We start from the raw sequence: 27,659 nt of genomic DNA, 5'->3' as shown, positions 1-27,659 counted from the left end.
TATCTTAAACTTTATTTCTGGCTGTTCCCCAAATAGCCAATGATTTAATACCTTGTGTGGTTTTATGCCATCAGGCAAAGTAACCTAATTCTTTTAATTCCTAGAATTGGCTGCTGTTCCAAGACTAGAAAGATTGTACTGAAAATGGCTACGGCAGACAATAATACAATTAATACACTACAGAAAGAAAAATAAGATTAATTTACCAAATTTAATATACTAGATTAATACCTGTAAGCCAAGTGTATACAATTATTGGGTGCCCTATATTCCCTCATCTATTATATATTGTATACAGATTTATTCCTCATTCTATTAAGAATGGATCTTTGAAAAAATTATAAGATGAAAATATTACCATAATGATTTTATAATTTGAATATCTTTTAAATAAACATTCTAATTAACACAGAAACAGAAAGCATGTTTCCACATCAGGTAAGTATATGCACTTGTTATATTCATTACTGTGAGTCAAAGGGTCTTTACACGTTGCCATTCTCTGTCCCTTGACTTATGAGCACATAATCAAAGCTGGTTTTAGGTTCTGATTCCCCCATTTCTGCCTTACTCATTACTCTGTTTAGCCTGCAAATTCCTATTTAATTTGGTGCTAAGTATTTGCCACTATACAACCTTCTGACATTAACAAATACTCTGGAACATAGAAAAACTATATATATGGACCATATCCATTCCTCAGAGCATTCTGATTGGTTTCTATCTAGAAACACCATATACTCTCAAAATGTCACAAAACTCACAAATCTTTTCTTAGTTATCTTAACAATCAATGCTCTCAACTAATTTTATACAACATACCAGAGATACACCACACTTAATCATTAACAACACACCACTCTCATTCACCGACTCTAACTGAACCTGCTGAAGAACATGCCTACCAAGTGTGCACTTGTACACTTTCTCTTTGAGAAAAATGTTTTCTTTGGATGTAAATATTCAGGGGGTGGGATTAGTAGACCTTTTGCTACTTTTCAGGTTCTTTGAGGGATTTCTCTATTGTTTCCTAAAATGGCTACAATGGCATGTATACAGGTTCTACTTCCGTCACATCTCCGTCAAGCCTTGGCATGATTTATCTTTTTAATAAAGGTCATCTGAATAGGTATAAGGTAACGTCTCATGGTGGTTCTGATTTGCATTTCCCTGACCAGTGATATTGAGCACCTTCATGTATATTTTTAGCCAACTATATTTTCTTAAGAAAAATGTTCTATTCAAGTTTTTTGCCCATTTTCAATTGGGTTATTTATGTTATTATTTTGAGGGATATGTGTTCCTTACATATCCATATGCTTGGGAATTCTATCACATACATGGTTGACAAAAACATTTTTTCCTCGCTATATAGGTAATTTCTTATTGCTGAACACAAACTTCTTATGCAGTTCTACTTTCTTTGTTTTAGTTCTCTGTGCTTTGAGTGTGACAGGTAAAGAATTCACTGATAACAGCTTTTATCCTATTCTCCTAAGACTTTTAGCTGCATGTCTTACATTTAGGTCTTTAATACATTTCGAGTTGGTTTTTAGTAAAATTCAATGTTTTTCCTTTATAGGTGAATATCTAGTTTTCCCAACAGCACTTATTAAAGAAACTAACCTTTATCAATTGCATAATCTTGACCCCTTTATCAAAAAACTAATTAACCTTTTACGGTTAGATTTATTGCTAGGCTTCTCTGTTCCAATATCTTTGTGTATGTTTTTGTGCCGTTTTCATTCTGTTCTGATCACTCTAGCTTTAAAATATACTTTAAATCAGATAGTATGATTCCATTTTTGTTCCTTCTCCAGATTGTTTTGGCTATCTAGAGGTTACTGGTGGTTCTCTACAAATTTTAAAAATTATTTCATTTCTGTAAAAAGAAAAAAGTCATTGAAATTTTGACAGGTATTTCAGTGATTATGATTAGATTATGTAGTATGAATATTTTGATATAAATTCTTCCAATGTATGAATGCAGGATAGCTTTTACACACACACACACACACACACACACACACACACACACACACACACCAAAAACTGCCCTTTGACTGCCATATGTGAGTTATGACACATACTTGCACACACATACATATTCACAAATAAATGTCAGGACACCTTCTAATCTAGATTTTCATTGAGTATTTTAGTCTTCTTGGTACTCACTGTTAGTGTGTGGAACTAAAAATGAGCTTGTCGGGGCTGGGGATTTAGCTCAGTGGTAGAGCGCTTACCTAGGAAGCACAAGGCCCTGGGTTCGGTCCCCAGCTCCGAAAAAAAGAACCAAAAAAAAAAAAAAAAAGAGCTTGTCCACTTCTCTGCAGCCCTGTTTTTACTGACCTCACTTATCCTAACAGTTAGTGTCAGTGCAGTCTTACAGGATTTCCATATGTAAATATTAACTGGAAATTATTTTACTTTTTCCAATTTTGGTACTACTTCCTTTTGCCCATTACCTAATTACTGACAAAAGTGACGATAGAATCTTGTCTTGTCCTGAGCTATAAGAAAGCCTTCCACTTTCACCCCTGCCTATGTTTGATGTAGGACTGTCATACGACCTTTGTCATACTGTGCGTGATACATTTCTTCTACACCAAATTTATTCAGTTTTTACCTCAAACGAATGTGGTATTATCTTAAATGCTTTTTCTTCATCAAAACAGGATTCTTAAGTGTAACCTCAGCATTTAGGAAAATTCTGAGTTCAAAGTGAATCTGTATTATAAAGATGACCTTGTCCCAAAAATCAAAACAGTAATAGGGAATGGTTTTTATCCTTCTGCACGTTAATGTAGTATTTATATATACTGAACTATCCCTATATCCCAAAGAGAAATCCAGGGAATTACAATGTCCACTGAATCTGGTTTATCTGTGTTTTGTTGAGGATTCTTCCTTTATCTTCATCACAAACTTAACCATGTAATTTTTTTCTTATACTATCCTTGGTGTCAGCTTGACATCTGGTTCATGAAGCAAGCTTGGAACTACTGCCTCCTTTTCAGTTACTTTACAAGAATTTTGTAAACCGTATTTCTTTCCCCCTTAACTGTCCAATTCCCCTTATCTTAAATATCCCCTTCTTCCCAGCCCTACTTCTATAAAGACTATAGGTAACTTTAATATTTTCCTCCCTAATGAAACCTTTTTTTTGGCTTCTACTTCACAAGAAATAAAAACTCACTCTTCTCTAAACACACAGTTTTTAGTTACTCAATTATCATGCATAACTATTGTTATATCTGAGTTATGTGTGCCTTTGCCAAGTAACTGCATCTTAAGCTTCTTTGCCTCAAGACTGTACATTCTCACCCATTACTGGGCAAGCTACAGCACACAGGGCTGTGTGGACATAGCACTGTAATGGCTGACCAGATCAGGTTAGCCTGACTACATAAGCAGACTGTGTCTCAATAAATAAAGATAACTGAACATCCTAAGCCATTTTATGTTGGTTATATTCATCAATACAATGAATTCATCATACAATAAACTAAAGCTAAGTAATTTAATATATACTAACTCATAACAATGATTTATTATTAATAAAAACAATTTGATGAATACTTTCAAAATGTTATTAGAGCAGTAATTCCACAACAGTCTAGTGGCTGGCCTAACAATGGAGTTAATTTTCTTTTTAAGATGTGTCTTATTTCTAAATGTGTGTGTGTGTGTGTGTGTGTGTGTGTGTGTGTGTGTGTGTGTGTGTAGGTGGATATGCGCTTTGATGCAGGTATCCTCAGAAAGCCAAGAGAGGAAGTTGGATGCTCTAAAGCTAGAGTTACAGACAGCTGTGAGCCACCTGACATGGGTCCTCTGAAAGAGAAGTACATACTCTCACCTAGACCAACTCCCCAGGCCAAATGTGGGTTTCCATTTCTTTTAACATTCTGTGCATTACGACATATTGTTCTGGTAGAAAAATACAAAGAAAATCTGCTTTCAAAGACAGGTAGTTAAACAGCTGGGTAGAAGGATCAGTCAGTAAAGTGCCTGCCTTATAAACAAGAGGACGTGTTGGGGACTTCGGGTGGGGAGGTGTCATGATATGTATGTTTTTAATCCCAGCACTGAGGAGGCAAAGAGTATGTAAACACACATAAACATGCATACACTTGAACACATACAAATGGACAGGCATGGTAACTAACACAAGCCTGCAATCTCAGCATGAGGCCTGTCTGAGCTACATAGCAAGACCCTGTCCAAAACCAAACAAAAAAAGAAAAGTAAAATAGCTTTCTTGCAGTCCAAATATATTCTAATGTTAATATATGTATTTGAGGAAAATTTGCAAAAATAGCTTAAAATTTTAAAAAAGTTAATTCAAATAAATATTTGGAAAAAACAAGTAAAGTTGGGAAGGAAAAAAGGATGCATGAAATAAGGAAAGAACAAAAGGTGAATAAACTCTTAAATCAAAGAAACCCATGACAAGGTGGGAGAGTGAGGTCTACCTCATTCCAATATAGAGACTAGGGAAGACTTCAAGTGAATCTCCACAAAGTAAGAGCACCAATAACATTTAAGAGCTAATAAACATGAACTTCTAAGAGAGTCTAACACAGGAGAGTTAGGACCACTTTCCTGCATAATCTAAGATGGGAAGCAGACTACATGGTGGTGGTAAGAGAACCCCAGTCTTACTCAGCCCCACAGGCACATCTAGTGCCTACGGAAAGTACCCAATAAAATCTGTCAACTAATGGGCACTGACCCCTCAGAACACCACCAGACATAATACTCTCTGAATTCACACTATGAGCTACGACTCGCTAATGAGATATATGCAAGTACTTAAAGAAGAGAATAAAGGTGGCATATTTTAGGTACTAAAAAATGGGAAAGACTCTGAAACTCGGTAAATGTTATCATCTGAGAACAAAAACTTTTTAAAATTAAAAGAATTCTCTCTGGTTCAACTCTTCAGAATACCAATAGCAATTTACAAAGAGAATTCTTCACATGAAAAATCTAACCACTCTCCTAGAATTTAAAGAGCTATTTTTTTTTCTTTTTCTTTTTTTCGGAGCTGGGGACTGAACCCAGGGCCTTGTGTTTGCTAGGCAAGCGCTCTACCACTGAGCTAAATCCCCAACCCCAAGAGCTATTTTAATGTTAGAGTCAGATAACAGGACTATTTAAAAATATATTCAAAATCAAACATTACTATCAAAACTACTAGGGTAAGAGAGTACTTGCCCATACAGTACACAGTCCCCAAAACTTCCAAAACAAGAACAAAATCCAAATAAAAGTATCACTATTGTAAACTAATAAAAGTCAACTTGGGAGATCTAGTTATCACTAAGTGAATTATATAAATATCACCTTAGCTTTCATATTTATATTTTTTCCAATATCCCCTGTAACTAGAAATTCAAAGTATAGTAGTAACTGCCACCTCAGAAAGCTAGAAAGGGACAAATAATTAAGAAATGGTGAGGGTATATAATTACCGTGTGAAGAATGAGAAAGAACAGATAGATGAGGTAAGCAATATTTCAATTTTATATGTACTCTACCCTCAAAAACACAGAGCTGAGTACATCACTGCTTGTAAGTATGAGTTCATCTCTGAAACCCACGTAAGAGTGGAGACAAACTACTCATTGAGGTGTCCTCTGACCTCCACATACATGAGCACTCCCCAACAAAGTCACATACACACAATCTTATACACACATAACTTAAAAAATGCGATATTTTTACAGACCTAAACACTACCTTAGCCAGATGACCAAGACTATTAATATCAATAAATCACACATTTATAGTATATATATTTGAAAAGATGCAATGAGAATGGTACTTTCTGGATAAAGAGAAGATGGGACTATGAAATAATCATAATCCCTACATAATTCCTGAAAGGTTATTTAATCTTTTGTAGATGCTAAAGAGATGTCTATTCTCTTGAGAACTCCTTGGGATGAGCATTCTCTAATTTCTTCTAACATAATGACCACCGCTATCAGCCTGTTCTGATTTAAACCCAAATTCTCAGGACATATTAGAGAACTACTGGTCTCAACTCTTCATTAATAAAGGGAGAAGCACTGGTGAATTTCACTTTGTATCAGGTAGAAATGATGCGGACTCAGTGAAACACTGAGCTACCAGCAAGTGTCTAAGAAGCAGCCCATGCAAGGAAAGTTAACCCTGAGCAACACAGAGCTCTGATGTCATCTCAGAGTCAAAGAAAAATAACTTTTAAACATATTTAACATATAAAAATGAGTTTATAATTTTTCACAAACCTACAAAGCTAAGAAAAAGGCAAAGCTATCCTTTTCAAAGCCAGCTTTAATTTTTTTTTAATTACAAGTAAAATTAAGTATAGAAAAAATCACTCCAACATAGAGATTCTCATGGGAAATAGATATAAGGTATACTAGCCATTTGTCTCTTGGCGGCAGGGCAGTTCTGGGAACTGAACCCAAGACTTCATATGTATGCCAGGCAAGTTCTTTACCACTAAGCTATAAATCTTTAGTCCTTGTAGAAATTTCCAATTTTAACTGGAAAAACTTCAGGAAAACATAAATCACATTCCTATTAATTTCAGGACTATAGGGATTCATAGAGAAAAAAACCCTACCTGCTCAAAAAAAAAAAAAAAAAAAAAAAAAAAGAAGGCTGTTATGGCTTATAAAACAGAAAAAAGCACTGTATAGACATTGTAATCTCAAAAGCAACACAAAATACTACACAGATGGCAAATGTTATTCATTAAATACAAGTGTTTAAGAAGAAATTGAAGGAAGAAATTCTGAAAGCCTATTTTGGAATAATTTCTCTTTCTGACCTCTACCCCATGAAAAAAGTGATGCAGTATCTTTTAGATGCTATTATAATGTTTGAGGAGAAAGGCAAGCTCTTCTGTTCCTATTCTAAGAAGCCGCTGTTCCTGGCACACATTTTTATTTGCCCTCTTTTGTGATGCAATCTGATTTACCTGCAGAACACAGCAAGGGCAATTACTGTCACCACAGGAAAGAACAATACGTTAAAACAGGATCCTCAGAGCAGAAGTGGAATTACAATTTAAATGAAATTTCAGATTTAATATATTCAAACAGTTTCAGTTAAATTCAAAGAGAAATCACATTTCCAAATGCAAATAGTTAAGGCTGATTGTTTATTTATTGGCCCTCAACATATCTAGAGTTTGGTTTACCTTTTTATATTGAGCCCTAAAAATCCAACATGTACATCAGTGACAAAAGTAAAATCTTAGGCATACAGGTGCCCACTCTGGTCTACTCCCATTCCCGTCGTCCTCCCCATCCCCCTTCCGCACCTGATTAAAAACCTAAAAGGAGCCCAGCTGAGAAGCCCCAAGCCACACACTGGGCATCACAGTGGTCCCAGTGGTCCTCTCCTCGGGAGCATTCATTTCTAAAACCCTAATGACAGACACTCTGTCACATTCTCTGAAAAGAGGAAAACTGCCATTAAAGACTGTGTTCATTACAGCCTGTGACTTCTTAAAAATGCCTGCAGTTAGGCCGTGTGCAGTTAGCAGTGGTGTCCTTAGTACTTCTTTCAGTGCCTCAGTCTTTCAGCGGCTCCTCTGGTTTCGGGGTTTCCACACATAGGAAATTACAAGATGCTTGCAAATGCTCAGAGTTTAAAAAAAAACAAAAAACAAAACAAACAAAAAAAAAGAACAAGAAAACAACAATACTGCATTTTTGTTCCTGTTAGCCATTTAAAATATCCATCAATCAAAATGAAGCGTTTTCTATAACAGCAAACTGGCACAAGAAATGCTATGAGCATCAAATAGTAACAAAGTCTATTATATGCAAAATACTGTCGGGACCGATAGACACACTAAAATCATTCTAAGTATGACAGAAGCAAATGATGGCATTCCTAACTTGTACTCCAAGATCAAAATCCTCCCATAAGAAGTAGTAATTTCTGAAGAGTTCCCCCCCCCTTCTAAAAGCTTGCACAGATCTCATTCAGAATGTATATAAAAATCAAAGCCACCAAATTTTTACTTTGGCCAGTTCTGTTTGATTGGTAGGGGAAAGAAAAATTTTTTTCTTTAAAAATAATGCCCCTTTTCCTCCAAAAATTATATGTTTGAGATATTCATATAAATATTCTTAAATGTATTATACATAAAATATATAATTAGAACTAAAATGTCCTTATAAACATTTAATTATAAGGTAAGGTATTTGCTCTTTGTTTAGAAGTCTCTGAATTTATGAAACATCCTACTCACACTCTACAAGATAGCAGAGCTTCAATGAACTCATTTAAACAGTTAATTCACTGCAGACTGCTGACAGAGAGGAAACAGGAAATCCAAAAGCAGCCAGTTACACAAGGCCTTCACTACTCTCCAGAACCCTAGAAAGGAGATAGTGACAAATGAATAATTAATCCCCAAATGGCTCCCTTGCCACCCATATCCTCTGGGCCACCTACTTTTATGCCATCAATCTGAATGTTGCTCAAAGAGCACAGATCAATTTAAAATATTAGTCTAGGCTTTTGTTTATCAAGTTTATCAAGATGATATGCATCATCTTAAGAAAAATGAAGTTAAAAAAAAAAAAAAAAAAAAACTCCGGGGTTGGGGATTTAGCTCAGTGGTAGAGCGCTTGCCTAGGAAGCGCAAGGCCCTGGGTTCGGTCCCCAGCTCCGAAAAAAAGAACCAAAAAAAAAAAAAAAAAAAGAAAAAGAAAAAAGAAAAATGAAGTTCTCTTTTTTTTTTTGTTTTTTTTTGTTTTTTTTTGGTTCTTTTTTTTTTCGGAGCTGGGGACCGAACCCAGGGCCTTGCGCTTCCTAGGTAAGCGCTCTACCACTGAGCTAAATCCCCAGCCCCAAATGAAGTTCTCTTAAACATCAAGCAAATCTGTGGCAAATCCCAAACTGGCAATGAGAAACAGTAGCTTAAGTCCAAAACCTTTCAATGTTGAAATAAGAATACAAATCTTGGGGCTGGGGATTTAGCTCAGTGGTAGAGCGCTTGCCTAGCAAGCGCAAGGCCCTGGGTTCGGTCCCCAGCTCCGAGAAAAAAAAAAAGAAAAGAAAAGAAAAAAAAAAAAAGAATACAAATCTTAAAACTTTTAACAAATTCTGTAACCTTCTCCAAATTCTAAGGAGCCTTATCTGAAGAGCATGTGTTCTGTTTGAAGTGACAGTCTACTGTCCCTGTCCCCTAGCCATTTATATGACATTGTATCTCTCCCACACACCCCTAACCCTCAAAAAAAAAAAAAAAAAAAAAAGGCCTTCCCTCCACTGCACCTCTGGATTTTTCTCCTGCAAGTCTTGGCCTCTACTCCACTGTAGGATCTGTGAAGTCAGGCTCTATTCTTGACGCATCCCTGTATTTACTGGGACACTTTACAGAGTAGTAACACAGGAAGCCTTGATTAGTCATTGATTAAATGAACGGATATGAGTCTTATTTTTGCTTATTATTTGTGGTCTCAGATTATTTGTCCTTGTTCTCAGTCAGTGAAAGATAACCAAAGAGTTTACAGACTTCATAATCAAATCGTTAAATAGTAAAAGCAACAGAAGTAAACATATTTCGCTAGCCCACTATGAAGAAACGGTTGCTTACAGGTAATAGAGACCAGACGGAGAACAGGTTATCATTAAATGAGCTTTAGAGATTTAAATAGAGCAAAACTTCCTTTTTAATCAAACTCCACTGTTAGACTCTAGATATAAGTAAACTCTAGTAAAAATTAGCTGACCAATACTGGTGACCTTCAATTCTAAATGTTGTTCAAGAGGCCAATTGGCCTAGCTGAACCAATAACAATATCATAGGGTATAAGTAGCTATCTTGCTTCAAACAATGTACTAAAAAATTTAAATAAAACCTATCAAATATATACTTTGGTATGAACAAAAGTCACAAATATTTAGTCTTCATTAAAAAGCTATAAAAAAATCAGCTGTAAGTTCTAGATGCTAAAACACTGGTGGAATCTTACAAACTTAATCAAAAGCACAGTATGAACTATAATGTTTAATCCTAATAGAACTGTCATGCCTTTTATAAAGAAAAGTCATTTGCACTGCAGGAACAAAAGCCCCAAGCATTAGACACTATATATAAAAGTTAGCCTTTGGATTTAAATACTAACCCTGTTTTTATTCTATTCATCTACACAACTCTCATTTATCTTCTTAGATTTATATTTTCCTTTGTCTTATTTAATTTATATAGTAAAAAAAATGAACTTACATCTCTATACCATCCAATATTAAACATTTATAAAGTAGTTTTGCAACATTTGGTAGACTTCATTTGGTTAAATAGAAAAGGCATTATATAAAAGTAATTTTTATTTAGCAGACCACTCACCAGTTACAATAAAATGCCTATTATTCCAAGAACTTCATTATAAATTAAACAATAATCTTTAATGGTCTTAAGTGAAATAGTATTACTTTAAGTTCTTAAACTTCCACTAAGCTTTTTAAAGTGGCCTGGCTTGAAGCTATTTGAATAGCATAATACACACAGAAAGAGAGAAATAACTAAGGGCAAGCATCCCCATGGGCCGCATCCCTGCTTATAACATTACTCCTGCAGGAGGGGCCCTAAAGGAGCAAAAGTCCTAATGAAGTAGCTCTACTACAGCTCAGCCTTTCATAATATATTTTTTTCAGTTTCTTAATTAGCATCCAAAATTAATGAGTTTTCTTAATGAAGTGTCATACATATTTAGTTGTGGCTGATACCCAGCTCCCAACCCACTCCTGTGTGTTCCCTTCATCCTCAACTATTTCCTTTCCCATGTCCAGATCACATGTGTTCTGCTACCCTCCCCGTACCTCTCCCTCAAGGTCTACTTTTCCCTTTCTTAAGCATCTTCCCATATTCCTGGAGTTTACCCATGTTCATCCCCACATAAATACACACATATAAAACTAGAAGCTAGGCCCTCCAAGAGAGACTATGTGGTACCTGACAATTCTGAGCCTGGATTACCTCACTCAACATATCATTTCCCAGTTCCATCTACCCTTTACATTTTCTGTTGAATGTTAATACCTGGATCTATTTAAAAGTTAAACATCAAATTAAAAGAGAAATAACAAAGGGTTAATATTGTTTGCTACATCTAAAAAATATTATGTAGAACAAGAAGAATATTAATTTCAAGTGAATTTCTATTAATTCAGAGGTGAATTTGATTTGCAACTTAATATCTATCTATCCTACTTCTTCCCACCTCCTTTAAAGTTAAATACAAAGTAGCAAAATGAGAAGCTTGTCTTTTTCATATTGCCATGCCATTATACTAACGGTTCACCTGTTTTCTAAAATCCTTAAGAAAATGTTGGTGGAACTATATGTCTTCCTGAAAAGAAGCTACTTGTTTCTTTCCCATGCGATGACAAATCACAAGGGAAGGAACTGGTTTACTTCCTGTAGCTAGAAAATCTTTAACCTACTTTGTACACTGCCATACACTTTTTTCCAGTGCTTCCATTTGGAAAGAGAAAAGTAAGAAAAATAGCATATACAGATCTTTGTAGAAGTGCCTTTTCCAAAACTTAAATCCACAAATCCTAAGTTGCAAGGGCTACCCAAAGTGGGTCAGGCGGCTGTACTTCAGAGACAGTGTATCTCATAGCTATCCAGATCGTACAGCTTTACATATTCAATTCTACAGGAATCTCGGCACCAAAAAAGTTAGGCCCTGCAACAAAGGTTCTTCAACATAATTGTATAATCTACTATGATACATCAAACAATCTGAGATTAAGAAATTCAACAATTCAGTTAAAGTAGTAATCACATTGACCTAAATAAATTGCTATTATAACTTATAGTATTTAAACTGTATAAAGCATTTATCCATTTAATGGTGAATGCATATGAAAACGTGTATTACACACTTCAAATACAAGGCTTATTTAAAGCTCATATTCTATTTAAGTATATCCTTACTATATGTTATATATATATCTTTATGAACTAGCAAACAATTTATCTTTTAATCTGGGTTATATTCCTTGCTTTTAGATGAAGTGACCATAACCAATCCACCTTGCAAGAACAATTTTGACTAAATTTTATTAAAATATTTCAATATGCTAAGTAAGGAATTACTGATCACACTAATAATAAGAATTTGTAAAATCCATCATTAATGTAATAAGCAACTAAAAAGTTGGGTATGTTTCTTTTTTCCAAACTCATAAAACTTGCCATTTTTACTCATTTATAACAGCATAAAGAATCAACGTTAGATTCTTTCCTTCTAAATTAAGGTTTGCTTGTATCTGGTAATCATCTTGACTCTAGAATTCTTATGTTCTGCTTTAATAGCTCAAATGTAGAAACTAAGGAAGTTTTTACACTTTGGGGTTTCTTCACACACATTTCTCCTCATAAATTACATATTCATAAAGAATGAATATAATCTTAAGAAATATGAATACAAATATGAAGTAGGCATCCAAAAACATGAAATATTATGTTAGCACTTTTTGAAGACTACAAAAAAGACAAAAAAGAAAACTTTATTTAACTTCCCCACTTTCATGTCAGTTTTCAATATAGTCCATTTTTTAATCAAGAGAAAAATCTCTGGAAAGTTAACTGTTTATTACAATTCTTGAGGAATAGCAAATCACTGCTAGAAAACTTCTTTAGTCCATCCATCCTTTAAATAATCAAACAATAAAACAAATATTACAAGAACAAGGCTGACAAAAAATCATAATGAACCTCTCAGATGAGAAACTAATTGGTACTAAGTACACAATGGCTTACATTTAATCCTGTTAATAACCACACAAAAAAAGAAATAAAAGACTCACTTTTCAGTCATCTCTCTGGACCACTGGGCTAAAATAACAGCATGACTAAATCTGACATTGACCCCGTGGCCCTGCTAGGAGTTAAAAGAATTCCTTTGAGCCTTCTGAGGCCTGTTTTCAACTGCTCCAGAGGGGTGGGCTAGTCACACACACTTGTTAGCCTTTACAGTAACAGGTCAGATTAGAAATGGTCATATGCACTGTAATATATAGCGCACTTACTGTACAGCTGCCCAAGAAAGAATACTAATGTAGTTATATCTGGCTCACAAGATATCTTGTTGACTGAAATATAATTACCACTATGAAAATTTGTCCAAATAACATTATTGAAATGAATCTTTACCCAAATTCAGAAAAAATCCAAATTAACAAAAACAAAAACAAAAAAACCCACTAAATGACATTCAAGGACAAACATTAAACTATAAAAATTTTTTCACCTATTTTTTTCTAGATTCATCATGTTTTAAGCAGCCAACTGAATGAAAATATACTTTGTGAATTTTCACAAGCTTTTATGACATGAATCTTCAAAGACCTTTAAGAGGCAAAGATACAAATTTACCTGAAAGCAGTTTTCTATTTCATCCTTTTTCGGGATACAATTTATCTCCCAACCCAACAAAGAAAGCAACAGCACCGTAGGAATGGGATGACAAGGATACAATCTGCTACACTTCACAAGGCTTTCTTCCGGTACTGCTAATCATGCATGTATATCCCGAAAATAATGCCAGGACTATGTTTCTATTTCACCAAGTGTAATCACTAGAAACTTTAAAAGCCAACTGCTGGCATCCATCCTGTACCTTTTTTTTTTTTTAAAGGCTCCAATTTATATCAATATTTAAAATTAAAGTTCAAAAATTTCTGAATGTTAAAATGAGATATCCTTATAACCCAAAGAAATAAAGTATGTATTATGGCATACCCGAATTATAAGCAGTTTCTAAAGCAAAATATAAAAATTAATTTTTGTGATTCTACTTCTGTACTCTTATAGACCTCTTATAACTTTATATTTTCATATTAATAAGTTTTAATAAATATAATCATTTATTAGACAGTAATAATAAGTTTCAAGGCTTTTTTTGCTAATTTTTTAAAACCTATATTGCTTTAGAGTAAAGACCAGAGAAAAAGTTATTAACACTTATCACTACCAAACCTTGTCAAATATGTTCAACCCTGTTAGTATTTTAAACTGGAGTTTCAATACTGTCTCTTAAAACTCTCTACTGGTCTGCAGTCTCTCCACCTGTCAGCTGCAATCACTTGGGGCAGATGATTTCTTGCTCCCTCCCCCAATTTTTATTCTGTTCTCATCTCCTACTTTCTCTCTTATCACCGAATATCATTTTTCAAAAATTACCAAAACTCAACTGGAACACAGAAACACAGTAATAGGACTTATTTCGTAAGCAGCTCCAATTTAAATTCTAACTCAAAACAGAAACTGAACAGAAAATTCCAAAGCTAATCGGTTTCTAAAACATTCATTAATTTTATTCTCATTAGCTTACCGTCACAGCATTTTCTGGACTAAAAAAAAGTCTTACATGAAAGTATTTCCGTTATACCTTAATAGTTACTATACAAGTTTAGCTACTCAGTTTTAAAAGAATATTCCATCCAGCACCAAAGCAAAAAATAAAGAGGAGAGAGAGAGAGAGAGACAGAAAAAAAAAAAAAAAAAAAAAAGGAAATGCCACAAAACAAGAATTGCAAATAAAGACTGGAAAAGGCATCAGGCAATCATGACCTTTAAAAACAAAGGTTGTGTGACAACTGCCTGTGAGGTTTCAGCAGCACTGAGCACTCCCCCAGCTTCTTCCCTTGGTACATTTCCAGCCTGCAGTACTGTGCTAGTATGCTCACAGACAGTAAGGTCTACACTTGCTGTGAAAATGTATTCTCAAAGCTCCATGCTTTTATAGTTATAGTACTTTCACATCATAGAAAAATGCCCTGACTTGGTGTACTATTTCAAATGGTTGTATTTTGCAATTATTAGAAATATCAAAGGTCAAGTAAAAACTCTTTTAAAATACCATTCAGAATTCTGTGAATAATTTTACTAATGTAAATATTAAATATATGAGCAAAAAGTTCAAATGACTATTTATTTAGAACCATCAACAACTAGTTAAATATCAGGATATATTTTCTTGTTTTGAAACTGTTTTTAAAAGAAATTGTTTCTTGAGAACTCATTTCATACAAATCAAAATATTAGGGTAAAATCAAACTATTGAGAAATGATAAACAAAAAATAGCAAAATAACATAAAAATAATGTAATATTGGTAATCATGAATTTTGTAATTTAAGACACTAAAATTACCAAAATTTAAAAAAAGAACACCATTACTAGACACAGGATGGTCATTCTCCCATTACCAGAGTACCCATATACAGAAAATTACTAAATATCCAATTGCTATAATATATAATCACTTATATTAAAAATTCCACAATGATAAATTAACACAGTGACTCCTCCCCTTCTATTTATCAACAACAGAAAGTTTTTTTCAGGCTGTTAACTGAGAGTGCATCACAGCATTTTTCCTGAGCCAAATAGTAAATTATTACAACCTTTAAATGGCCAAGGATTTTTTATTTATTTTATGTTAGAGTAATATACATATTGTATTATGTCATATACATAAAACAACTCTAAAACAGAAATAGTTTTAAAACCTTTGTATATGGGAAAAATATTTTGTAGAGCTGTTAGGACCAGATTCCCTGGTTTTTATTTACAGCAAAAATCACTGCCACAGCACACTTTTCCAAGGACTTGGCATTAGCAGCATAAAGCTATTATCTCATAAAGCTATTATCTCATGGAACAAAGTTATTTATGTCCGAAGAGAAATAAGCATAGTCTTTTTTTTTAAAAGATAAATTTATAAAAAGATCTCAAGGTAAAGATGCAATATTCCTAATCAAGTAAATGAACATTCAAATGTCTATTTATACATGCTATGGACAACAAATTTTCAATACAAATAAAATCATGTACACAATTAAAACTGATCTTAAGAATGTGTTTTTATTATGTAATATTTAATATAAAATCTCTTAATAGTACTGCTTACTGACAATTAGTATTTTTACTATTAAAACGTGACTCAACAACAAACAATATTTTCATTCTAACAGTAAAATGATCAAGAACAGATAGGATTAATAATTTTCCATCAATTTCATAAATAAAGCTGACATATATTTTAAGCTTCTCAATAGTTCAGGAATTAAATTGCTACTGTTATTAAGAAAACAAAACCAAGAACAAAATAACTTTTTCTCTACTAGTCCCCATGGATCTAACTACCACACAATTCTTTCCAATCTGCCAAACAAAACAACATAGAAAAATATGCACTGAGGAAAAGAAATAACAAAGAACAAGTGTGGTATTTAAAAAAAAAAAAATCTGTCCTCTTAGCAATCAACAAAATAAGACTAAAGAAAAAGTAGAAAAGTCACTCGGAATATATGACCAAATGAGCATGGGCACTCTTGCAGAAAACCAAGTCTGCAACCCAAAGCCATGGGAAATTTAAATGAGCAAGCAGCCACAATAGGCAGGAAAATCTGCACAGACAGACTGCTGAGCGGCAGGTACCCTACTGAAGATCTTTCTGAGATTCCTAAACAAACTTTATTGGTTTAATCCGTGTTTAAAAATAACTACCAAGACTCAAAAGAAGATTAAGTTTTTCCTTTTTTTGCTAAACTACACACCTGTGTATAATATATTTAAAGGAAAAAAATTATTCTCATTGCTTAATATTGTTTTAAAACGCTGCACACAAAACTATAATCTTCAAGGTTTAAATAATCAAAAGGAATAAAAACATCTAATGTAATAAAGCCTTTGCTGCTCCTGCTAACCTAGCATTAGGTAGTGGCGAGATCCAACAGCAAGCACAGCCTCTCCACTAACACTGAACTATACTGCAGTCAGTTTAACCAATATTGTTGAAAATGAGATGACTTGGGGTTTGACCATTACATTTATTTTGTTAAACCCAATATAATAATGATGGCTTTCCAAATGAAAACATTTTAAACAGAAAATTTTAAGCACAAATAGAACAACAACAACAAAACCCCACAAATATCTCACAAGCTACTACCTGGTGGAGTTTTTACCAAGAACTTAAAAGATTCAGAAACATTTAAACTGGGTATTATGAACTTCTTCAACTAGTAGACATCAGGTTAGATGGTTATTAGGCAATACTGACACAGAACAACATTTAAGTTTATTCACCACAAAATCTGTGTCATGTCTAAAGCAAACCAAATAAGCAAAAATAGGCAGAATGATCAAAATACTTGCCTATACAGAACTGAGGCAATCTTTCAAGTTCTTATTGGAACAAAGAAATTTTAATGACAATGAAGATTCTTCTCCTTAAATGTATAAAGTAATATTATCTCTAAAAAAAAAAATTACTGGCAAAAAAAAATCCCTATGCTCAGAGCAGACAACTTAACACATAAGATCAGGCTAACTTCAGAGTTGATGCAGTTCCACAACTCTTCAAAAGCCACCTTTTTTCAGTTAAATTTATCTGCCATTATCCTAAATTCCCCACTTTTTAAAAAGCACTATTTGAATGACTTTAGCAAACATTTATCAGCATGACCAAACTTTTCTCGTCTTTAGAATTCCTCATTAATAGAAATATGGAGAGTATTGAAAAGTTCTCTCTAGAGGTAGGACCGTGTGCCTGGTGTGGACAACTCTGTTACAAGTGCTATTAAGTTACAAAGCAAAGCCAAATGGGACCTACTTCAAGGGACTTGCCAACAAAACACTTTTCTTTCATAACTGGCCTGTGAGCTTCTGAAGCGCTACTCTCTCACCTGGTGCGGATGACTAGCTTAAAGCAAGGGATGGCACAAACTATTTCACCACCACACAGGTTCGCCGTCTTCTTTTAAAATGTGTTTGCAAAAGACAGGGATAAGAACAGCGAATGAACTTTCAAAACTGACAAAAGCTGGAATTCTAAGGTTAAGAATTTATCACAGAAATCGAAGTTACACATTTAACACAGTAAGAATACCTTAAAATAGTGTTTCATCCATTACTTGAATCCAAACAGGCACTACAAGGTAAATTTTATCTCCAGAATTACACCAGAGACATCACAGACAATGTGACTGGATCAAGATTCAAATGAAACTCAAATCAAAGGTATGCTTTTATGTGCTCTGTACTATTTTTAAAAGAAAATGTGGCCTTACACGTGGTGGATGCTCACTAAAATGTTTATCTCTTATTCTTAGCAGAGGTGACAATAATCAGGCATATAACTGAAAATGCCAAAACCCTCAGCACAATACCTTCAACACAGTCAACAAAGGTAAGCAAGGAAACAGAGGGAACTTTTTAGACTGAGCAATTTCCATCAACATGTCATTTTTAACTGCAATGGGAGTACTTAAGAAAGTAACAAATTACTTGAAACTGAACATAAACTTAGCAAAGTCTTAAAAATAAAATCTATAAAGAAATTATCTGAAAAGTCCTTATGCTTATGGGGGAAAAAAAAGTTCTCCTGTATTTCTTTTGAAAAATGTTTCACAGTCTAAACATGCCATTCATATAAAATTTATAAACTAACCATAAAAATATCCTATCCATTAGTTATATTTAATAACCTTATATAAATTATCTTTATATATAAAAGATTATTTTTATAGAAAAAAAGCTATGTGAAAATTACATTTAACACTGCACCTAAACACATCAGGACTCAAGTTCCTATGATAAGAATGAAAATGTCGCCCACTTAATTTTATGCTTCTCCATTCCAAAGCAGTAAGCAAATCTATAAACTAACTTTTAAATAGTAACTACACTAAGCCATTAGTTCAACAAATATATATCAAGGTAGTTTTCCACAGAATAGTTTCTATTAAATTTAGTGTAGCTATGAAAATCAAAGTTGGTTTTTAATGTCCTTTTCAAAAGCAAAATTCAGTTTTCTTCCTCAGTACTCAACAAGGTTTTTTTTTTAAAACAATAAATGAATTTAGACTGAAAGTCATAAAATGACTTTGAAAGAATGCATACCAAAGTTGCTGGTCTACAGTAAAATTAGCGACACATAATATCGACATTTCAAATGTTATTAAAATTCAACCCAAAGCTGCCTTGGACTTCCTGGGTTTCCAATAAGATTTGTAGTCTGCTGAACAATAGCCATAAGAGGCTTTCAGACTTCACCCCATTCACAAGTAAAGTTGAATCTGAACATTTTTATTTCTTCTCATCCTATGACAACTTCACCATGGAACACTGAATAACACAGCTCAAGTCATTATGCTAATTAGAAATTAAATAAAAAAGATGCCCTTACAACAGTTAAGTAGAAGGTGACATGTACAACTGGAGACACAGCTCAAAGCAGCTTTAGGGATCGTGTAGTCCAAGCTGACAAAAGCTGAACACTGGGGAGGGAGCCCTTGTTGCTCCTGGTCACTGGAGCTCCAGCATGTGGCTACTTTTTAATTAAAGACAGACACTAAACTGTGCATCTATGAGAAGTGTGTCAAATGGCAATTTGTTTTTATAACCAACTAGGCCTAGGATGCCATAAGAACTGTAATTACCGAAATTAAGTTGATAAAAGAAAAGGAGAAAAATACTACCTTAAAAATCTGAAGGATTCTTGAAAATAAAGCTTAATTGTTTAGATTCCAAACTAAACAATTTGGTTCCTTAACTATGCTCAATCAATTAAGGAAGACAACAACTTATAAAAAGCCCAAATTATGGGTTGGGGGTTTAGCTCAGTGGTAGAGCGCTTGCCTAGCAAACGCAAGGCCCTGGGTACGGTCCCCAGCTCCGAAAAAAAAAAAAAAAAAAAAAAAAGAGAGAGAAAAAAAAATTGATAAAAAAAAAAAAGCCCAAATTATGTTTCATTAAAAAAAAAAATGTTCTCTTTTCAAAAGCTCTACATAAAAGGGGCTGGAGACATGGCCCAGTTGTTAAAAGAATTGGCTACCCTTCCAGAGGACTCAAGTTTGAGTCCCAGCACCCACATGATGACTTATCACCCAGTTCCAGGGGATCTGATGCTCTACCAAGCACACACATGGTAACCAGGCATACATGCAAGCAAGACACCCATACATACAAAATAAATAATTTTTAAAAGTTTAAAGACCTGTGTAAGATACTCCTTAAATAGCTAGTCCCATTCCTTAACCATTTACAGCACCTGATCCAGCTGCAATGTATACTACACACTTCAAGTGAACTACATACTAACATCTTGTCTCATAAAACTATGCACAGGCTGGGCATTTTTTATAAATAAAATATCCAACTATATTTTCTTTTCTTTTTTGTGTGTGGAAAGTAGGTTTCAAGACAGGGTTTCTCTGTGTAGCCCTGGCTGTCCTGGAACTCACTCTATAAACTAGGCTGGCCTTGAACTCAGAGACCCACCTGTCTCTGCCTCCCAAAAGCTGTACCACCACTGCCTGGTTCCAACTATATTTTCAATAAGAAGAAATGGGAGAAATAGAGACAAGAAATAGTCAGAAACAAAGAAAATCAAGACCAAGAAATCTTCCACAGTATTCTGAACATAAACAGAACCTAAATATCTGCTCTAATCTTAGCTAAGATAGCTGTGTGAAAGACATACTATTAAAATGTTCCATTCTATCTACCCACATATAAGCATCAATGGTACCATATATTCATGTTTCGTTCATGCATATTACTTGAACTTTTCAACTGAGTCTTGTGCTTTGCCTACAAAGTAAAAGTTATGGGGGTTTTTTGTTTGTTTTTTGTTTTGTTCATTTGTTTTGTTTTGTTTCTTTTGAGACAAAGTCTCTCTACGTAGCCATGGCTGGCCCTAGAACTTACTATGTATACCAAACTGGCCTTGAATTCACAACCTTGCATACCTGTTGAGTGCTAGGATTAAAGACATGAACCCAGCTGTGCATTGTTTTAGAAGACAAGGTTTCAGTATGCAGCCCAGTCTGGTCTTAAACTTGAAATCAGCCTTAGCCTTCCTGAACTGGTACAGGCATAAGCCATCATACCCAGCTAGTGAGCTTTCTCAATTGCATGCACCACTCTTATCTCCCCACATGTAGGTATGTTCATGTGCATGAGCACACGTGTGATGTGCACATATATGTGTGTACATGCATGGAGGCTAGAGATCAACTTTGGGTGTTGTCCTGTTTTTTTAAGACAGGGGCTCTTGTTAGGATCTGATGCTTGTCAATTATGCTAAATACTCTGGCTAGCAAGTCCCAGGGATCTAATCTGCCTGTCTCTGCCTCCTCAGTACTGGAATTTTAAGTACCTACAATCATACCAGACTTTTCATTCAGGTGCTGGGGATCAAAATTATGTCGTTATGCTTGCAGGCAAGTGCTTTACAGACTAAGCTTTTTTGTTTTTTAAATTATTTTAGATTTATTTTATATGTATGAGCATTTTGCCTTCGTGTATGTATGTGCACCACATGCATGCATGGTGCCCATGGAAGTCAGATGAAGGCTTTGAATTCCCTGGAACTTGAGCTACAGACATAAGCAGACACGTAGATTCTGGTAACAGAACTTGGGCCAGAGCAACAGTGCTCTTAACTACCAAGCCATGTCTACAGCACCTGGAACTTTTAAAAAAATAACTAAATAAAGTGTATTCTATCCATGTAGGATGACTGTATGTGGTGATGCGACATCTCTTGTTCCTGTAGAAATGTCTTTTAACACCAGTGAGTTTTCCATACGATCAAGCAAGTTAAGGCTTCTAAAGGCAGGGACCACACGACAGCTCTTGAATCCCAATACCTTACTAAGGAAGTACTTGCAAAGTGATTGTTTTGTCTGTTTGTTTGTTTAAGGTTTAAGAATTAAGATTATCTCATAAGCTAGATTAGAAAATGTCATTAAATCAAATAAAATGTATTTAAAGAAAGTGTCATACTTGAGACAATCAAAAAACAACTTGGGTTTTTTGTTTAAGTAGAATTTGGTATCTAATAACTGAGAAATTGTAACCATTACTTCCTTCAGTAAACTTTAAACTGACAACTGAAGGATGAACAGGGATCAGGCAGGCAAGGCAGAGATTAATCCAAGAAGAAAAACTGTGTATGTAAAGACCCAAACCAAATCAAATAATTGAAATGCTTGAAAAACTAAAAAGCGGAGGACACGAAGGTGAGGAGAGATGCTAAGAAGGTATGAGGTAGGAAGGTGAGACTGGTGGTCCTCAATGATCAATATACATGGCACCTAGGTGGGAAATGATCAAAAACTCAGTAAAAAGGCAAGAAACAAAAAACTTAATTTTAAATAGAAGCCCATTCTACTCCATTATTTTCAGCTTCAAGCCTTGGTTGAGAACCTGGAGAGTGCCAGGAACTCAGCAAGGACACTGCCGGAGTTCTCCACCTTCTGAAATTACACCCAAGCTTATGTACATGATTTAGGGAAAAATGAAATTTGACACAAAAAAAATTGTCAATTTCTTATTGTCCTAAATATATCTCAATTTCAAAAATCCATGATTTCACATTAACCAAACCACAACTTCAACTTCAAATAATTATGAAAAGAAAATATATTAGTAGCAAAGACAGAAATGCACTTAAACTCCTTCTGTATCTACTACATGAGCCAAACTGGATATGCTAAGCATTAATAAAGAACTTTTAGACCACCACAGTCACAAACTAGAAATTAATATGGCTTCAACTTAAAAATGCCATAGTTTTCATTCTTCAAAGGATATTTTCTTTCTAAATCCTGAGACTATTAATTTTTGCTAAATCTGTAGCTTTCAACACTTTGGAATGAGAAAGAGGCACTAACGGAGAACAGAACTAAAGCTTGCTTCTCCAGTTGTAACTCAACTATTATCTATCTGCTCTTCATTTAATAGTGCAACAAGTTTACCATTCACTGACTATTTCAGTATTCTTTACTTACATTCAGAAAACACTAAGTATCTCATTATCAGCATGGCTCAGCATAAGAGGTACAAAAATATCCACAGTCCTAAAAATGAGAAACATTTTTACATATGCATAGTTATTGAAATCCAGCTCCATTACATACTATTTAAAAAAAGGTAGAATAGTATGACAGCGTGTCCTAATTATTTAACAAAGGGGAAGAGAGACCACGAAGATATAAATATATATATTTGTTATATATATATATATTTATTTGTTTTTATATATTTGTTTGTTTTTTTACTTTAACATAAGGACAAAGCACTGCCTTGTTTTCTTTTCTATCTTAACCTGTATTCATGAGGATAAGGGAGAGACTTCAACAATAGGTTTATCTGAATAGGCTTTACCTTATTTTATTGATTTTATAATTATATAAAACTAAATTATTTATATAAGACAAAATTAAATTTTGAAAAGATAATCTTTACCAGTATAGTTCTTGCTGCTCATCATGGAGACATGTTTGCAATAGACAGAGACCATAACAGAAACCTACAAGAAGCAAAATGCAGTGTTGTGGAGCCCAGTCCCCAAGGATACATCTACAGTACAACTCCTGCACCACTGGAAGAGGAGGTAGAAAGACTCTAACCCCCAGAGGGGTAGGGAATGTACTGTAAGACTGTCTCCTAGGAATGTCAGAAGCGATACTCAAGAAGTCTCACCAACAAGACTGCCTAAACATGAGCTGAACAAGGAAAACAAAAGACATGTTTAAGTGGAGGGGTGGGAGTGGAAGCGTGAGCATGAGGCCTCAACCCTAACAAAGAACTACAGGCAACTTAAGAGTGGGAGGCAGCAGTCTTCTTTAGAGAAGAGCATACCAATCGACTGTCCAAGGGTCACCCTGAAAACATGCATTAAGTAACATTATATGGGCCAAGCAGGTTGTATATATGGATTAGGGATACAAACAAACACACATAATAGCAGTACACATATACAGCAGCAATTAAGGGAAAAGAGGGCATACATTTGAAAGAGAGAAAGTGGTTGGTAAACATGGGAAGATTTGAAGGGAGGGAAGAAACAATGTGATTATACTATAATCTAAAAAAATAAAATGTATGTATTTTTAAAAGGCAATTGAAAATTTAAAAGGCAAAATGAAACAGATGAATCTATGTATCAAAGGTAAGTAAAAGGAAAACAAGGAAGTAGGAAATGCAATAAGATATATTAAACCAAACAAAATATAGATATAGGAAATTCTAGATGGAAAGCAATCCAATTAGTGTAACTACATTTACAAAAAAATTAAAAAAGAAAGCAGAGGAGATAAAGGGTAACTTATAAATGAAAGGACATTAAAGTCAGCAAGAAATTGCAACATACAGACCAGAAATGATTCAAATTAACTCTAAGGGGAAAAAGCTGGGAGTTGGCCTGTGACTTTCACTGGGTATTTGATAAACTGGTTATTAGCAAATGGTTTGGGAGTGAAAATGATTACATTATCAGCCCAAAATTCAATGAATTTCCCTTTTAGGAAGTTTTACAGAGTGAAACACATACTGTATATATGAGTGAAATGACATATCTATGGTCTGCTTCAAAATAGTGACAAAAAAAGATAAGTTCCAAGTTCTAAGATCGTGTCAACTATGAATCATTGTTGAAGCTGGTTTACAGGACACTGGAATTCATTACAACATTCTATCCTTAATAAAAACCTACAAGAACTAACCATTGTTCCTATAGTTAAAACATCCTTTTTTTAATCCAAGAAAAATCCTAAAGTTCTTATTGTCTTTATTATTTAGCTGTCTTATGCAAGCAATGGTTGCCATACTACACCAGTGAAAACATACTCGTTTCTTTTGGTACATCTTTCCTCCCAACAGCAGACATGCTTTTCTAACACAGAAGTCCTATAGCTATCCATGCTTTGGTCTCCAAAGTATGTTACACATGGTCAACTCCAATCTGAAAAAATATTAAATGGAAAATTCCAGGAATAATCAATGGAGTAAATTTCAACCTGTATGCCATTCTGAGTAGCTTGGCACTATCTTTCACTAGCCTCCTCTGTTGGCTTTTGAGAATCATCCCTTTGCCCAGCATATCCATGCTGCATACATTACTGCCTCCTAGTCACCCAATAGCACTCCAGTTCTCAGGTCAGCCATCATGATATCACAAAGGTTGTATTAAGTAGCCCTAATTTTATTTAACAGCAGCCCCAAAGTTCAAGGATGGTGATACTAGTAACTGGAATAGACCAAAGAGAAAATTTTATAAAGTTTTCTTTTGAACAAAAATGTAGAGGTTCTTAATGATAGAAAATGTGTATATTGAGATTGCTAAAAAATCTACAGCAACTATGAACCCTCTGCCCATGTAAATGTATCTAGAGGGAAAATGCAGAATATGTATGCATTTAAATAACATACTAGTTCAAATGCACTTACTCATTTATAAAACACAAAATTTCAGAAACATCAGAATTTTGAAAGACAGCTCCAATGGCTGAGACATCTACAAAATTACACAGCTTCTTACTGTATTAGTCTCTTCAATGGAACAATTGGTCTCTAGTTTAAAATAAGTACATGTCTATGTTTTCATGCCAGTCTGTATTTTAAGCATCTCTTTTTTCTCAAGGTTCTCAGACTGCACGTTAGTCTACTAACACCACCTTTCCTTTTCAGGCCAACACTTACACACAATTTCAGTGAATGAAGACTGAGTAAGGCAGCTCAGCAGGAAATTGTATTAGACTCTGAAGATTGTGTTAAGACTCCCAGGACCCACATGGTAGGAGAGAACTAATTCTTTCTTGTAAGTTGTCCTCTGGCTTCCACCAAGTGTGCCACAGCATTCGCATACCCAAACTTACCCACACTCATGCATGTACATATATATACAAATAAAAACTAAAAATGTAATTTCTAATAATAAAAAAATTTAGCAAGTAAATAATCCTCTCATATACCTTTCTAAGCACAACTTGCCTTTGATCTTTTCTTATAGAAACCTTCTCTCCAACCAGGTTCCCTCATCATCCAACAGCAGAAAGGCAGCCCTGCCCCAACACCATGCTGCAATTCCAGTGCCACATCAAGTCCATCACCTACGTCAAGTCACTTCCTCTTTAGGTCCACAGCATTAGCAACTTCTCTTTCTCAGCGCCACCCTTTCCCATTTCAAGTTCTTTCAATGCCTAGTTTATATTTTCAGATATTTTATAAATACTGCCATTAGCTTTTACCATCTCTGCAGATCCTCAAACCAGCAGAGACCTGTTACAAAATAAAAACAAACTTTATCTTCAGTATGTGAAATCCTTGTTTTGCAATAAAGGCAAATAGAGAGACTCAGGAAAAAAAAAGGAATATGAATAGAAACTAGTTAAGAAGAGGATCTTTAGACTACCAAATATTACCAAAACAATGGCATCCTTTGAAATGAGTTACTATATTCACATTATTCTTTTGTGACTGAACACCACTTCTAAGCAGTCTTTATTCTTTTACTGCTGAGGTGTTAGCTTAATGAATTCCAGGCTCAGAGCTGGAGACTCCTGGGGAGCTAAACAATTAATAACAGGTTAGGTATTGAGTCATGTATTATATAAAGACCATCTCCCACATGTGTATTAACCAAGGTACAGTGTTGTGATTATTAAATAGTCTTTAGCAGAGTATTAGCAACTCTTTATTAACACACATTTTTCCAATTGCCAGATACTAAAAGTAGACCTACAGTCGTAGTGAGGCCCATCAACTATTCTAAAGGGACTGTATCTTGCAAATGCGAAGATCCACTATCGGACAGTCTCCAGAGCGCCCATCCTTTCCAGTCACCTTTCATCTCCCTCTTCCCAAGGGAATCACACACCAGCTCATACCGTTCCCTCATCCACTTCAATCCATCAGAATGCAGACCTTTCTTCCCCAGCTCTACAAATATTAGAAGATTTGGCAGTTCACTTTTAAGACTCATTTAATAACATATATAGCTAATCTCATCTTACAAAACTTCTGTGACCTAGCAAACCAGTTTAGTCTCTAAAGGTTTCTTCCCTTCTGCCTAAAACATTATTATTTCTCTCTTACTCAAGCAGAACTTCATTTGATTTGGCTGTATTACTACTATACTATTACTATCATCATCATCATCATCATCATCATCATCATCATCATCATCATCATCATCATCATCATCATCATTTATTGCTGTCAAATCCTGAGGCTCAACAAACTATAGCCTGTGCTAGTCCTCTGTTTTCTAAGAAAGATCTTGTTGAAACAGCCACCCCCAAATCTTCTTATTCTTCTTTTTAAGACAGTATCTCATGTACTTAAGGCTGGCCTATTAACTTGGTACATAACCTTTAACTCCTGGTCCTCCTGCTTCCACCACCTCCCGAATACTGGGACTACAGGTGTACATCAGCACAACTGCTTTATATGATGGCAGAGATCAAACCCAGGCCTTCATACATGCTACACATGTATTCTACCAAATGAGCTACTTCCTTAGCCCCTATTTCTTTAAGTATTATGGAAGACAACTTTCCAACAAAAGGTTGAATAGTTAAAAAATTTTATAGCCTGGAGTCCTAAAATATTGCCCACCTGATTCCTCAAAAAAAAAAAAAAAAAAAAAAAAAAAAAAAAGTTTGCCATTCCTTGGATATCCATTCCTTGGATATCCAAGCATGATCTATATTTAATGTCATCATTTCTTCAGAAAACAGAAGGGATGCAATATGGTTTTGAAACTCCAACAAAGTACCATGAAGACTCCTAGCGTGCAGGGCAGGTTTAAAGAAGACCAATTAGGAAGCTTG

The 27,659-nt window shown here is 34.6% G+C and overlaps 1 protein-coding gene across 9 annotated transcripts in view; it reads right to left on the bottom strand.

Annotated features, from left to right (window-relative positions):
- The window catches only part of Zcchc7 (zinc finger CCHC-type containing 7), a 181,669-nt gene that overhangs the window by 145,887 nt on the left and 8,123 nt on the right, over positions 1 to 27,659 (bottom strand). The gene's annotated exons all lie outside the window — the stretch shown is intronic.

This window comes from Rattus norvegicus, chromosome 5, assembly GCF_036323735.1.
Source record: "Rattus norvegicus strain BN/NHsdMcwi chromosome 5, GRCr8, whole genome shotgun sequence".
NCBI lineage: Eukaryota > Metazoa > Chordata > Mammalia > Rodentia > Muridae > Rattus > Rattus norvegicus.
The sequence above is the reverse complement of the archived record's forward strand: the minus strand, read 5'-3'. Positions and strand labels throughout refer to the sequence as shown.